The 14,996-nt window shown below is 37.3% G+C and overlaps 1 protein-coding gene across 1 annotated transcript in view; it reads right to left on the bottom strand.

Annotated features, from left to right (window-relative positions):
* The window catches only part of thsd7bb (thrombospondin, type I, domain containing 7Bb), a 58,030-nt gene extending 52,138 nt beyond the window's left edge, over nucleotides 1–5,892 (bottom strand). Inside the window, exon 1 of the mRNA XM_079856729.1 lies at nucleotides 5,635–5,892. The gene's annotated coding sequence lies outside the window, so the exon portion shown is untranslated. The remainder of the gene's footprint in view (nucleotides 1–5,634) is intronic.
* Nucleotides 5,893–14,996: the final 9,104 nt, after the last annotated feature.

Below are 14,996 nucleotides of genomic sequence, written 5' to 3'. Positions count from 1 at the left end.
TGAAAATTCCGCTAAAAGTGGATAAATCTACCAGTGCATATAACTGTAAAAATTTTTTTTATCAAATCACATTATGTGTCATTTTATTGTAAAATACTGTCAAATTCATGTTTTTTGCGAGTATAAACTATTAATGAACATAATTTACAGTGAAAAGTAAACAGTAAAGAAGGAATATTTAACTGATTTAACAGTTCAAGTAGTTTGGTATATTAACATTATATCACTTAATGAAATATATTGTTATAAGCTATAAAATATATAGGCACCATTATGTCATCCTGTAAAACCTGAAACATAGTTACCATATTTGTTATGGTGAATTTAAGGCAACCACAGCTGCTTGTTTATACCGCAAATTTAACAATATTTTTTTGCAGTGAGGAATCAACTGAAGCAAATGGAAATCTCGACCACACGGCACTGCTAAGATGTGTCTGTCTACTGTAAATCATTCTCACTCACCAACAATTTATTTCTGCACAGCAAATGCTGAGACTTTCTCATACGATGCCTGATACCAGGAACCTTCAAGTGTGCAGTAAATCAAATCAGTGATCAAATAAACCAAGAGACTGGAGAAGCACAAACTACCATAATGCTTGACCATGGGCTTCAGTTCCCTGACTGCACTTTGTATAACTTGTCTTTAAAGCAAACACAGGTTTATTTTTCCTGTAATGAAAGTGGTAGCACATTCAAGATATTCTTTTATCAAGCTTCCCTGAGAATTACAACCACAACCATTGCTAGCAAAACGCTACAAGAACATAACCTTTTTCATTGCTACTTTCTGTAATGAGGAATAAAATTATGTCCAGAAAGCTTGCGACTATCACCTCTTTTCTTCAAAATGCTAATTTAAGGTGCTTTCACACTAGTACATTTGGTGCGCACATGGGTTTGATTGAAGTCAAGAGTTCGTTTGGATGATGTTAACGCTCCGAACTCTGGTGCGCACCCGTGAACCAAACCGTTCATGTAAACTGCCATATGGTTCACTGCTGATATGAACGCAATCGTACTAAATCATGAAAGTGAACCACTATTGATGATGTATGATTCGAAAATGTTTGAGCTTGTATGTGTTCTCACTCCCTTTCCTGACAGGCGTGACTGACACACTACAAGCAAAATGTCATTTGACAGACTCCAGCATTCTTTAGAGAATTTGTAGTACATTTGCGGCAGAGAGACGAAAGTGCCATTATGTGCTGACGCTTTGGAAACTACAATAACAAAAGTGTATAAAATAATTTGAACAGAGAACAGAGGGGGAAGGGGATGGTGGAGCAATCGAACGCTGGTACGGACCAATAAATCGAACCAATATATCGAAACAAGTGTGAAAGAACACTTGTAGTTTGGTTCTCTTGGATCTTTTTAGTCTAGACCAACAAAAAAAGGGTGTGTTCACACTCGGCATGTTTGTTTGATTCAAACAAACCCTGGCGATTACAGTGCAGTTCATTTGAATAAGTGTGAACGCTGCCAACCGAACCCTGGTGCACACCAAACAAGAGGACCGAGACCGCTGAAAAGATCTGCTCGGTCTGCTTCCAAATTAACTCTGGTGCAGTTCGAATTAAATATAAACGCAACATGGACTAAGGATATGTAAACAACCAAAAACAGAAAGATGAGACCCTAAAAAGCACAGAATGCTCAAGTATACCTGTTTTTTCTTGACATAGTTGCGATGTTACCCATCATAGTTTGATACAGGCATCAGAACCACGTCTCCTCACAGCAGATCTTCGTTTGTGTGTGTGACGGAGGGAGTCCTGCAGCTGTTTTGAGTCCTTCACACATCTTATAAGCTCTTTATGAGTTCCCAGCTGGTCAAAATACCATAATATGCCGGCTATGCATATACAGCGGACAAGTTTGGCCAGCACACATTGTTTTGGATGTTCGCAAGTTCTGTCTCAAAATCATACGTCATAAAAGCCGACCAATCAGGTTGTGAACGTATCACTATGCCTTTAGGTTCAGTGGTAAAAATGCCAATCTAAACACTAAGCGGACCAGGACTAAATGGTTTTTTTTTGGGTTTTTCCGGATCAAATGAACCAAGCGAACCAAACTACTGTGAACACACCCTAATACATATATTCCTTGTTTACTTAGCATTCACATTGTCATTTTTAAGACCAAACTGAAAGATAGAAAAAAAAATGGTGTGCTTCAGTATTCTGTCTTTTTTAGCATCTGGTGATGTTCAAGTTCTGTTTTTGGTTCGTTTAGATGGTCCATGTTGCATTCATATTTCTGTTGAACCGCACGAGATTTCATTTGGAAGAAGACCAAGACCCACCTTTTCAGCGGTCTCGGTCCTCTTGTTTGGTGTGCAGGGTTTGTTTTAATCGAACCAAACCTGCCAAGTGTGAACACACATTTAGAGTCTTTATTTAGAGTCTACTTTTTTTTTTTTTTTTCTGCGGACTGACTTTGATGGTCTAAGTGCCTGTTGTTGAAAAGTTGTGATCCATAGAATAATTCAAGCCTGTTGTCGAATAAATGCAATGTTCAGCCATTAATATGACTGCGTACAAAGCTGATAAAGCTAGAAGACCACCATACAAACAGGTTTACCATAGCACATTTTGTGGTTTTAGAGCTGTAATTCTGATGTTTTGGTAATGTTCCACATTCAGGGTCTGTAAACCCATACAGAAGGCTTGTATTTGTGTTTGTGTGGTGAAGGGTATAATCTTAGTTGCATGGGTCAAATTTTTGGCAGGCGCAGTTTACAGAGGTCTGTGCCTGTTTGGATTATTTATAGAGCATGTCTAGCTGCACCACAATGACCACTTGGCCTCTGCTTAGTGAGATGCTGAGGACGACCCAACAGCATTAATTATTCAATCATGGGCTTTTTATAATTAAACTGGAGAAGCAGTCTCCTTTGAGTTTGGGGAGTTTTATGTCAAATCTCTGTGTATGAGCGTATGCTTTGGTTTACACTGGATCCCCTGCAGGCTGAGCGTCGTAATGAGGTTAATTAGCAGATTTAAAGATATGATACAGACAGACACGCGTGTGAATAGCAATGAGTGCTCCGGCACTCCATGTTTGGATTGATTTCCGTGGAGAGGAAACAACACACAGTCAGGCTCGCTCTCACAAACATGCGTGCACAGACACTTTAGTCTCTCTCATACACCCATTTCAAATAGGAATTTACAAAACTTCATCTGACTCTACTTCCCAGATTAAATCAATGCTTTTCCCAGAGGAGAAATGATGTTTGGAAAAGTCTCTGAAATATAACCTTAATTATAATTACATCCCTTAATTATTGAATGGAACAACCCAAGCGAGGAGCCAGAGGTGTTCACACCATGACAACACATTCGACATTTCATCCAACAGCACAATTGAAATCATTTCTGGACAAAAACAGCATAAATGCTTCCTCTGAGAACAAAAATAAACTCCAATTAGATTCAAATGCACTTTTAAACTTTCAAAAGACCAGTGCGCATATACTGTGCCTCAACCCCCCCCTCCCCTCCCCCTTTTAAATGCAATTAACATAATATCCCCAGAAAAACTTTGATTGCTAAGTGCCCCCAATACTGTACCCATTCATATAAATTATGAAAACAATAGCATTAATTATGAATCATGCAATGGGCTTTAACTCTCACAACACTCACAACACACTCCAGTCCACAGCACATTCATTCAATCTTCTGTCACTAATGTGCACTTGTAACACAGGAATCGCATGTTCATGTCACAACTGCACACTGCACTGAACAAAGCAACGATGGGCCCATTCCAAATTCATGACCCTCTGAGCCATAAAATGGACGCACAAATATTTTATGGCTGTATATGGACACACACACATACGCACATCCATCACAACATAGATCTGTCAAACTGAAAGCAAGATTCCAGCCGGTGTGAAAAGAAAAGGAAGTGACAAAGGAAGAATGGAGCACAAAGGGAGACATGAAAAAAAGAAGGACATAGGACAAAAATGAAACGAAATTTAACAAAATGTAAAATGTTGAGGAGTTGAAAGGGTGATAGGAGGAAAGTCAGACAGATAAAACAACAGACAAACAGATAGATAGATAGATAGATAGATACTAGATAGTTAAACATTATAGACAGACGGATAGGTGAACAGACAGACGGATAGATAGACAGATAGTTGGAAAGAGAGAGGGAATATTAAGAGATAAGAAATTAGTTTGAGAGAGGTGAAACTGAAAATTAGAGCCATTAGCAGCCCATCTGTGAAGACCAGATGACAGAAGACAGGTAAGCCTTTGCCTGCCTCAACCTTAGTGGAAAATTCAATTAAAAGTGGGGCAGGAAAAGACAGCAGCCATATGTCTCATGCTCAGATGAGTTCTCTTTACAATTCAGGATGAAGTCAGCCTGATGACACACCAAATCTTGTAACCAAAACACCTGCTTTTAACTTTTGTTTAACACTTAAATAACTCGAAGAGACATGGGCGGATTGCCATCAAGGTCAAATTGCCCACGTAGATTCACATAAATGTCTTCAGACATGAAGAGAAACGTCTGTTTATCTCTGCCCGCTGTTTTTGTCACTTCTTCTTTGTTCTCAAAGGAGGGAGGCTTTATCGGCTCACTAAATTAGTCTATTGACTGCCTGACGAGCTTGATAGAAACTTCTATTGACTGCCTAAAACAACCTGTGACTGGAATAGTTCATGATCATATAAAAAGCACAAAGGAGATCTCTTCAATTCTCAATGATTTCTCCTAGACAGCACTGAGAGCAAATGAGACTTTCATAATCTGAGCCAACATGAACTAACAATGAACAGTTGTATTTTTATTACCAAAGATGAATAAAAACTGTAACAAACGCATTGCTTATTAGTTGATGTTAGTTAATGCACTTACTAATGTTAACTAATGGGACCTTGTTGTAAAGTGATACCAAAATAATGACTGTTTTCCAACAACATTCAATGAACAATATTCCATCTGCCATAGGTCACTCAAACAGATAGTCCCACCCCTAAACATACGCCATTGGTTGACTCAATGTTGTGGTAATGTTGTGCTACTCTAGACAAAAGCACCACAGAATCAGAGTGTTTACAAGAAAGCAACCTACATATTGCCTACTCTTTACATTAATCTGGAACAAGAAACAATATTTTGTTATACAAATACAATAATTTTTATATTAAAAGAAAATTAGGAAATTAGGAAAATTACATGCATCACCTTTTAATTTACTTAATCTCACATATGTCTCCTCTAGAGTTTCAGAAGAGATCTCAACAATGTTCTCAGATTTGCCAATATATTAGTCTCTGCAATCAAATGTCAGAGATCTCAATATGAACTCAAAACATTTTTCATCAAAATCTACCAAAAGCAACTTATTAGAGTTGCATGACAATACTTTTCTCATTTGTGGCGGTTTTCATTTTTCCTAAAGCATCCTAAAACAAGTTGATACCTGAACCGTGATAACCATAACTGAAGCTAGCAGTAAACTGAGCAGTAAAATTAGAAATATACAGTAAAACAAAGTCTCACTGAAAAGATTGTAGATTATCATCCATCAAATTGTCAGACATCTAAATACGCACAGGGTCTTTTACTTCTCAGACACACACAGAGCCTTACCTGTCCTCCAGCGTCCTGTGAGTTCTCCAGCCGGTGAGATGATGTGAGCAGCAGAATAGAAGTGATAAAGGAGGAGGACAGGGAGGTGAAGGAGGAAGATGACAGAGAGGAGGATGGAGAAAAAGTGTCAAATAATGAGGAGGAGAAAAGAGAGAGCGAGAGAATGACTGATTAATGTGCGTGAAAGACAGATAGAGAATATTATCCCAGTGGGAAGCCCTTGCTGAGGATAAAGTGGCAGAGAGGAGAGAGACAGAGAGGTGGGATTGTGTGTGGTGTGCGGACACTGGCAGCACTAGCTATCTCTCTCTCTCATTCGCCCGCTCACTCTCTCTCTCCGTCACTCTTCCAACACTCAACTCCCCCGCCTCCCCTTCCTCTATCTCATTGTCAAATAATGGATTGCCATTCAAAGCAAATCAGACTGGACTCTAAAGACTTTAACCTGGTGATAATCTCATACATTTAATCAGATCACAAACATTTCTTGTTAGAATTTGTACAGAAAGCATTCTAATCTCCTTTGCTTTAATAATCAAAATGTTGAGATTGCATCGTTAGTGGTGCTTCGTAAGTCAAGATTTACTATTGCTCATAGTTTGGGATTCAGGGTGTTTAATCATAAGGATTACTCATCCTGAAATGTTTATGCCATAAAAATGAATGATCGTGTGGCTATCATACTTAAGATTTTTGCTAAAGCTAAAAAATTGCACTGGAGGATCCTCTAGAGACCACAGTTTCAGAGACTTTCTAACCACCTAACAACCCATGCTAATTTCGAAACCTCTAAAAATGTCAATGGTTCACAAAGGCGATCTATTGAAGCTTGTTTCTACCATGCATAAAAAAATGAAAAAAAGGTAGTAGATTATAGAACAATGGAACGATAGATTGAATGATAGACAGAACTATAGAATAACAGACAGACAGACAAACAGACAGATAGATAGATAGATAGATAGATAGATAGATAGATAGATAGATAGATAGATAGAGGGGTGTAACGATACGCGTATTCGTATTGAACCGATCGGTACGAGGCTTTCGGTTCGGTTTTCGGTAACTACGATTTTCAAACCGAACGGTTCGTTGGACCATTTTTCCTGCCGACTAAAATTTCGTTATTTCACATGTAGGCGCGTGGCAAGCGCGCTAGGGACTTTAAGCAACAGCTGCGAATCGAATGGAACGGCTACGGCGACCGGAAGTATGCTGTCACACCGCCGTAGCCAAGAACGTAAAAATCACTAAGCAACCGTACACAGGACAGCGCAACGCGGCATTTATTGAGATACAAAAAAAACAAAGTCATTTAAAAAAGCAAGAGAAGGATTGCTTTTGGCATTAAATGACAATCTTTTGTCAGAAGAGGAGTTTTTACTATTGTATGATGTAAATAAGTCTAAAAACCTAGATTTACTCTCACGTTGTAGCAGTTAAATTCGCGCATACGCAATACAACGCCAGAATGCCGTTGCCGTTCCACCAGAGGCTGTTGCTTAAAGTCCCTGTAAGATGTAATTAAGTCTAATGTAAGAGACGCCGGCGCGACCACAACATTGCCCAACATCAAATGGCAAACGTAATGCAAGCGGAACGAAACTGCTCGTTATTGTGTGGTTGAAGGACCGTTTATCAGTTTGGACCAGTGCAGCGCGAGCCGATCGTGATCATGCGACACTGTTACTACACAGCGCTAATAAGAGATCCATTTGAATTCGCCACAGAAGTAATAACATCGCTGCGAGATCTAGTGAGAAACATTCACATTTCTCCGTTATTAACGGATCAAACAGCGCGTGGAAACCAGGAAGAAACATTGTGCCATGATTCATGAATGAACTATCCAGTGTCCACAGATCAGCAACATTCACCATGGATTTACTGTAGTAACACTAACTGCAACCATGGAAGTTTGGCAGGAATAGTAGGCTATAATGCCTTCAAGTAACATTACGTCGGTTTTATTTTGACATTATGAATACAATTGCTGCCCTCAAATGTTAATCTGAACTAAATCTGAACCTTTGTTTATAACTAGGCTACCACAATATTACATTTCATTTTTTCCAAGGAGCTGTTTTGTTTTATTATTCTTCTAAGAAGAGTCAATTATAGCTCTAGTAAATTGCTCAAAGTAAAAAAATATATCATACTTTATGATGTTAGTTTTATTAAAAAAAATTAAATCAAGGAAATTTCTCTGGCATTTCTTTCTTTTTGCTCTATCAAAAACGTACCGAACCGTGACACAAGTGTATCGTATCGAACCGAACCATGAATTTTGTGAACCGTTACACCCCTAATAGATAGATAGATAGATAAAACATTGTTTGGTGTGTATGTGCCTCTGGCCATATGTTCGTTTGAGAGTAAGTGTGTTATTTGAAGTGCAAATGAAGAACAAACTTTTCACAGAGAACTCAGCATCTCATTCAATGAATAGACTTCTCTTTGTCCTTGAGACCTGAGCCATTCACAGTTCATTGATCTCCTATTCTGCTCAAAGCCTCACAACCCTCTATGAGTGGAGTATTACACACTTGTATTCATGTCTTTAGTTACATTTTTACACCTCTCATAGGTCATTTGAAATGTCAAAAGTAAATCCCGTTCAGATATTCACAGCATTCTGCGTGGAAACATTTGCCCTTTTAATAAAAAGATAAAGGAGTGATTTAGACCTAGATTTGATTCGAGATCTGGAAAAAAAATTATAATATAGACACTGGTTCATGTGTTCACACACACAAATCTGTGTAATATGAAGATAAACAGTGTTATGAATCTGTTTATTTCATATCATAGATTCATGTTTGATCATCCACAGGCCTGTTGTTTTTATATCATCTTTATGTAACTCAGTCTGAATGTGAATCAGGGAATCGTGCATTTCTCTTACACAGAACTTCAGATGCACTTTTGTGCATCCATGGGTCTCCATGACAACGACACCAAGGGGTTGATGAATTCAGACTAAAGGGCAAAACCAGAGGCCAAAAAAATTATAATGTTTAAAAGAGACACAAAATCCAGTAACAGCTTTTCTATCTACAAGATTATAGCTTAGAAAGCATCACAGAAAGATTAGACACGGCTGCTCTTTATCCAACACAGTAATAAACAATGGTGCTCTCTCTCTCTGAAGCTGCCGATCAACTGCTGTTTCTGTTTATCACCTTGACCGACTGTTGCTGAAGATGCAAGAGATGCCATCTTTTTGTGAACTGCTAACAATGCCCATATCACCTTCAAAAATCACGACTAAGGCTTTTTTCAAAATGCTATGTGTAAATTATAGGGTAGCAATAAGCAAATGTTTTGGTAAAAATACCAAAACATTATTATTAGACCCTAATATATATTATACATAGGCTACATTCATACTTATTATACATATACACATGCAGATAGATAGATGGGTGGATGGATGGATGGATGGATGGATGGATGGATGGATGGATGGATGGATGGATGGATGGATGGATGGATGGATGGATGGATAGATAGATAGATAGATAGATAAACAGCATTAGTTAAAGGAGAACTCCGGTCAATTTTAACATTGAGCTCATTTTTTTGTACATTTGGAGTGCTGTCAATACAGAGAAGAACGACAAAAATCGGTGTTGCCTACACCGAGTTATTCTATTTTTAAAATTTGCACCCTGTTGACTTCAATGGGGCAAGTACTAAACCTGCTTTTAGCCTCTTAACATCCTTGATGTGTCATTACAAGTGCACAGAAAATGTGAGTGATTCCTTCTGAGTGAACACGAGTGAGTCTGACTGCAGTAGATGTGAAAGATATGTATAAAAATGATGTTATTTAAGCCAGCGCAAATACCTTTGTTTACATCCTGTTTTTCGGTTGAAGTCCAAAGTAGTCGATTGCAGAGTTCACACGCATAGGTTTAATACCTATGATCACGCGCGTGAACTCGGCAGTCGACTACTTTGGACTTCAACCGAAAAACAGGATGTAAACAAAGGTATTTGCGCTGGCTTAAATAACATCATTTTTAAACATATCTTTCACATCTACTGCAGTCAGACTCACTCGTGTTCACTCAGAAGGAATCACTCACATTTTCTGTGCACTTGTAATGACACATCAAGGATGTTAAGAGGCTAAAAGCAGGTTTAGTACTTGCCCCATTGAAGTCAACAGGGTGCAAATTTTAAAAATAGAATAACACGGTGTAGGCAACACCGATTTTTGTCGTTGTTCTCTGTATTGACAGCACTCCAAATGTACAAAAAAATGAGCTCAATGTTAAAATTGACCGGAGTTCTCCTTTAAGGTCACTAATGACTTCCCAGTAAACAATTACCATCTTTCAATGTTGAAATATGGTTGAAAATAAGTCAGTCCGCCTTGGACTGGTTTACGACGTGATTTCAACTAAGTAGTTTCGGCCGGACTGTTTGACTATGTGTTTTCAACTGATCATCTAAGACAGGATAAGTCTGTTATACATGCTAAAATAACGGAGAAAAAAAAACGGTAACACTTTATATTACGACCCGCAAACAACTGCGTAAGTAAACCGAAATTACGGTGTACGTTTCTGTAATTATAGTGTACTTCCGTGTAGGTATAAGGGAACAATATGTTAAGTTTTGGGTAATAAAGGGGTAACAAGCAGATATACAACCTGCAAAGAACTTCGTAAGTAAACCGAAATTACGGTGTACGTTTCTGTAATTATAGTGTACCTCCGTGTAGGTATAAGGGAACAATATGTTAAGTTTTGGGTAATAAAGGGGTACAACCAGATATACAAGCAAATTATTTATAATGTAATTATTTTAAAACTAACAGGTACCTATTCTGTTAATATATCCCAGGCAAAAATTGTACGTCTGTTGTATATAAAAGTTTTTATCACATTTCTGGAAAAATATGTCTTTGTGCAATGTAGTTACAGGGTAATTTTGACATCTGTGGGTTGTAAATTATATATATATATATATATATATATATATATATATATGGCTGTATGTAAGCACAGTATGATAAAAATTTAATCTGAAACAATTTTATAAACAGCTGATTTCGAAAAACATTGGCAATGCTATTTATTGGCTTTTCTTACTAAACTACTTAACATTTAGCCAAAAAAAAAAATAATTCTGCTATGACTTTAATTTAGAACGTACCATGTAGTACTTATACTTACCTTATCACATTGTATTGCAATGCCACTTAAATGTCAGGGCAAATATACTGTGTAATTAAAAGTTTTTTTTATTTTTTTTATAAGAGTAGCTTACCTTTCTCTGTAATTACTGTGCAAATAGTGTTGTTTCGTATTGTTACATAGTAAGTAGTGATTGTTACCCGTTTCAACTGTGTATTTACAGGGTAAGTGTAACTCATGCGGGCTGTAAATTAAAGTGGCGCTTGTTACCCCCTTGTTCTGTGTAGTTACAGGGTAAGTGTAACTCCTGCGGGCTGTAAATTAAAGTGGCGCTTGTTACCCCCTTGTTCTGTGTAGTTACAGGGTAAGTGTAACTCCTACGGGCTGTAAATTAAAGTGGCGCTTGTTACCCCCTTGTTCTGTGTAGTTACAGGGCAAGTGTAACTCCTGCGGGCTGTAAATTAAAGTGGCGCTTGTTACCCCCTTGTTCTGTGTAGTTACAGGGTAAGTGCAGTAAATATACAATAAAGGATCCAATTTAATTTCTGACTTTTATTTTACAAAAACATTTCAAAACACTTTTTCATCTTAATAAAACATTGTCTTTTCTACAGTATACTCAAACAACAAAGTAACACATTATACCCCCCAACCCCTTTATTTGCTTCTCTTGCTTTTCTTCTTCTTTCTTTTCTTGCTCTTCTTTTTCTTAACTTCCACAGGGGACTCTGAAGTTGAGGAGTTGATGGAGTCCCATTGGTCTTGCTGCACTGCAAAAATATGAATATATATACATGCTCTTAGCAAGCTACACCTTCAATTTTAAGTTGTCGAACAATCCTCCACTCTAAACATTTTGTGCCACCTGATATTACTGTAGTAACTGTAATTTTGAAGAAAACACATTTTGGTGAAGTTTGAGGCAGATCATGGGGGGGTTGTGACATTTTATAGTGATAATGACTGTAGTGCAGCAGAAAATGTTTTTAAAAAAGGCATAGTTGTTCTGACAGCAACAAAAAAAAAAAAAAAAAGCATGAAACACAAACATGAGGGCTGTGGCACTATAGGAACAGCATATCTTTGTGTCATTGCAGATGGGACAGCAGACTTCATCTTTTCAATTTCCTTTTTCAAAAAATCACACTCATCTTTGAGCAAGGTGATCTCTGCTTTAAGAGTGATAATCTTATCTTTGAAAGAAAGAAAGAAAGAAAGAAAGGTTAGACGTTTAAATTTTACTCCTGCCCTACTCCAGGGCTTATACTTGTGACCACTTTCCTATTTTTTAAAACATCAAATTGAAGAACTAAACATCACTGGTACTGTACATTATAAATGCACTTGTTAAAGGATTAGTTCACCCCAAAATGAAAATTTACAACGGACAACGGTAACAAACATTGGTCACCATCGTTAAGTCCAAATCCATGCAGTTTCAAAAGTCTTTTAAGTGTTTAAACGGGCTGTACGTGATCACAGCTGAAGAAGAGGTTGTTATCTAGCGAAACGATAGGTCATTTAAAAAAAAGGAATATATAATTTATAGACTTTTTACCTTCAATAGTTCGGATTGAGCTGATCAACAAACGGACAGGGAACTACGTCATCACGTTGAAAGGTCACGCCTGCGCCGGCTATTTGAACTACTATTCATATTCATCAGAATGTTATTCATATACTATTCATATTCATATTCACTGAATACTATTTCTATATATATAATCGCAAACAATACTATTTGAATTATCCTCCTACGTACGGTCGCATTGTAAACAGTGGGGCGGTACTTCGGCCGGCGCAGGCGTGACCTTTCAACGTGATGACGTAGTTCCCTGTCCGTTTGTTGATCAGCTCAATCCGAACTATTGAACTATTGAACTATTGCCACTGCCCTCAGGTTTGTGTTTCATGCTTTTTTGTTTTTTTGTTGCTGTCAGAACAACTATGCCTTTTTAAAAAACATTTTCTGCTGCACTACAGTCATTATCACTATAAAATATCACAACCCCCCCATGATCTGACTCAAACTTCACCAAAATGTGTTTTCTTCAAAATTACAGTTACTACAGTAATATCAGGTGGCACAAAATGTTTAGAGTGGAGGATTGTTCGACAACGTAAAATTGAAGGTGTAGCTTGCTAAGAGCATGTATATACTGTATATTCATATTTTTGCAGTGCAGCAAGACCAATGGGACTCCATCAACTCCTCAACTTCAGAGTCCCCTGTGGAAGTTAAGAAAAAGAAGAGCAAGAAAAGAAAGAAGAAGAAAAGCAAGGGACGCAAATAAAGGGGGGGGGGGGGTATAATGTGTTACTTTGTTGTTTGAGTATACTGTAGAAAAGACAATGTTTTATTAAGATTTTAAGATGAAAAAATGTTTTGACATTTTTTTTGTAAAATAAAAGTCAGAAATTAAATTGGATCCTTTATTGTATATTTACTGCACTTACCCTGTAACTACACAGAACAAGGGGGTAACAAGCGCCACTTTAATTTACAGCCCGCAGGAGTTACACTTACCCTGTAACTACACAGAACAAGGGGGTAACAAGCGCCACTTTAATTTACAGCCCGCAGGAGTTACACTTACCCTGTAACTACACAGAACAAGGGGGTAACAAGCGCCACTTTAATTTACAGCCCGCAGGAGTTACACTTACCCTGTAAATACACAGAACAAGGGGGTAACAAGCGCCACTTTAATTTACAGCCCGCAGGAGTTACACTTACCCTGTAACTACACAGTTGAAACGGGTAACAAACACTACTTACTATGTAACAATACGAAACAACACTATTTGCACAGTAATTACAGAGAAAGGTACTCTTATTAAAAAAACTAAACAAAAAACTTTTAATTACACAGTATATTTGCCCTGACATTTAAGTGTTATTGCAATACAATGTGATAAGGTAAGTATAAGTACATGGTACGTTCTAAATTAAAATCATAGCAAAAACTATTTTTTTTGGCTTAACGTTAAGTAGTTTAGTAAGAAAAGCCAATAAATAGCATTGCCAAAAAGTTTAATTTACAACCCACAGATGTCAAAATTACCCTGTAACTACATTGCACAAAGACATATTTTGCCAGAAATGTGATAAAAACTTTTATATACAACAGACATACAATTTTTGCCTGGAATATATTAACAGAATAGGTACCTGTTAGTTTTAAAATAATTACATTATAAATAATTTGCTTGTATATCTGGTTGTACCCCTTTATTACCCAAAACTTAACATATTGTTCCCTTATACCTACACGGAGGTACACTATAATTACAGAAACGTACACCGTAATTTCGGTTTACTTACGCAGTTGTTTGCAGGTTGTATATCTGCTTGTTACCCCTTTATTACCCAAAACTTAACATATTGTTCCCTTATACCTACACGGAAGTACACTATAATTACAGAAACGTACACCGTAATTTCGGTTTACTTACGCAGTTGTTTGCGGGTCGTAATATAAAGTGTTACCAAAAAAACTACCAAACCATGTTCATTATTATCTCAAATAAATGTAAAGAGTTTTACATATTCCAAGACGTTGAAGATCGACCTGTTTTCAACGTTGAAAAGTCGTAATTAGATGTTGAAGATTTACGTCTATTTAACGTCTAATAGACGACTTTTTGCTAGCTGTCTTTCTATTTTGATTCTTCTTGATGTCAGTGCCGCTTTCGACACTGTTGATCACTCAGTTTGACTTACTTGTTTAGTCTTTGGTGTTTCTGATACGCATTAAGCTGGTTTAAGTCCTATTTTTCAGATCAAAAGCAGTTTGTCGCTATGGGTGGTTGCAGGTCTGAAGTCTGGTGTTCCTCAGGGATCAATCTTGGGCCCTTTGCTTTTTAGCATCTTCATTTTTCCTCTTGGTCAACTTTTAAGATCACTTGGTCTCAACTTTCACTTTTATGCAGATGACACCCAGGTTTATATACATTCAAAACTTAATGTTAATGTGCCTGTGTCTTTTTTTTCTCAATGTGTTTCTGAGATAAAAAAATGGTGGTTCATCCCACCAGCTGTGTAAGGCTGGGTCTTTAACTTTAAGTGTATGACTCTACACTGGAATTTCAAACAAAATAAAACATTTGCTCCTCATGTTCAGAACATTGTCAGAACATTATCTTTTCATCTTAAACAATATTACCAGATTGTGTCCTATGTTGTCATTCCTGGTGGCTGAAAAGTTAATTAAC

Source organism: Squalius cephalus (assembly GCF_949319135.1).
Source record: "Squalius cephalus genome assembly, chromosome: 22".
NCBI lineage: Eukaryota > Metazoa > Chordata > Actinopteri > Cypriniformes > Leuciscidae > Squalius > Squalius cephalus.
Note: the sequence above shows the minus strand (reverse complement) of the source record. Positions and strands in the feature narration are given on the sequence as shown.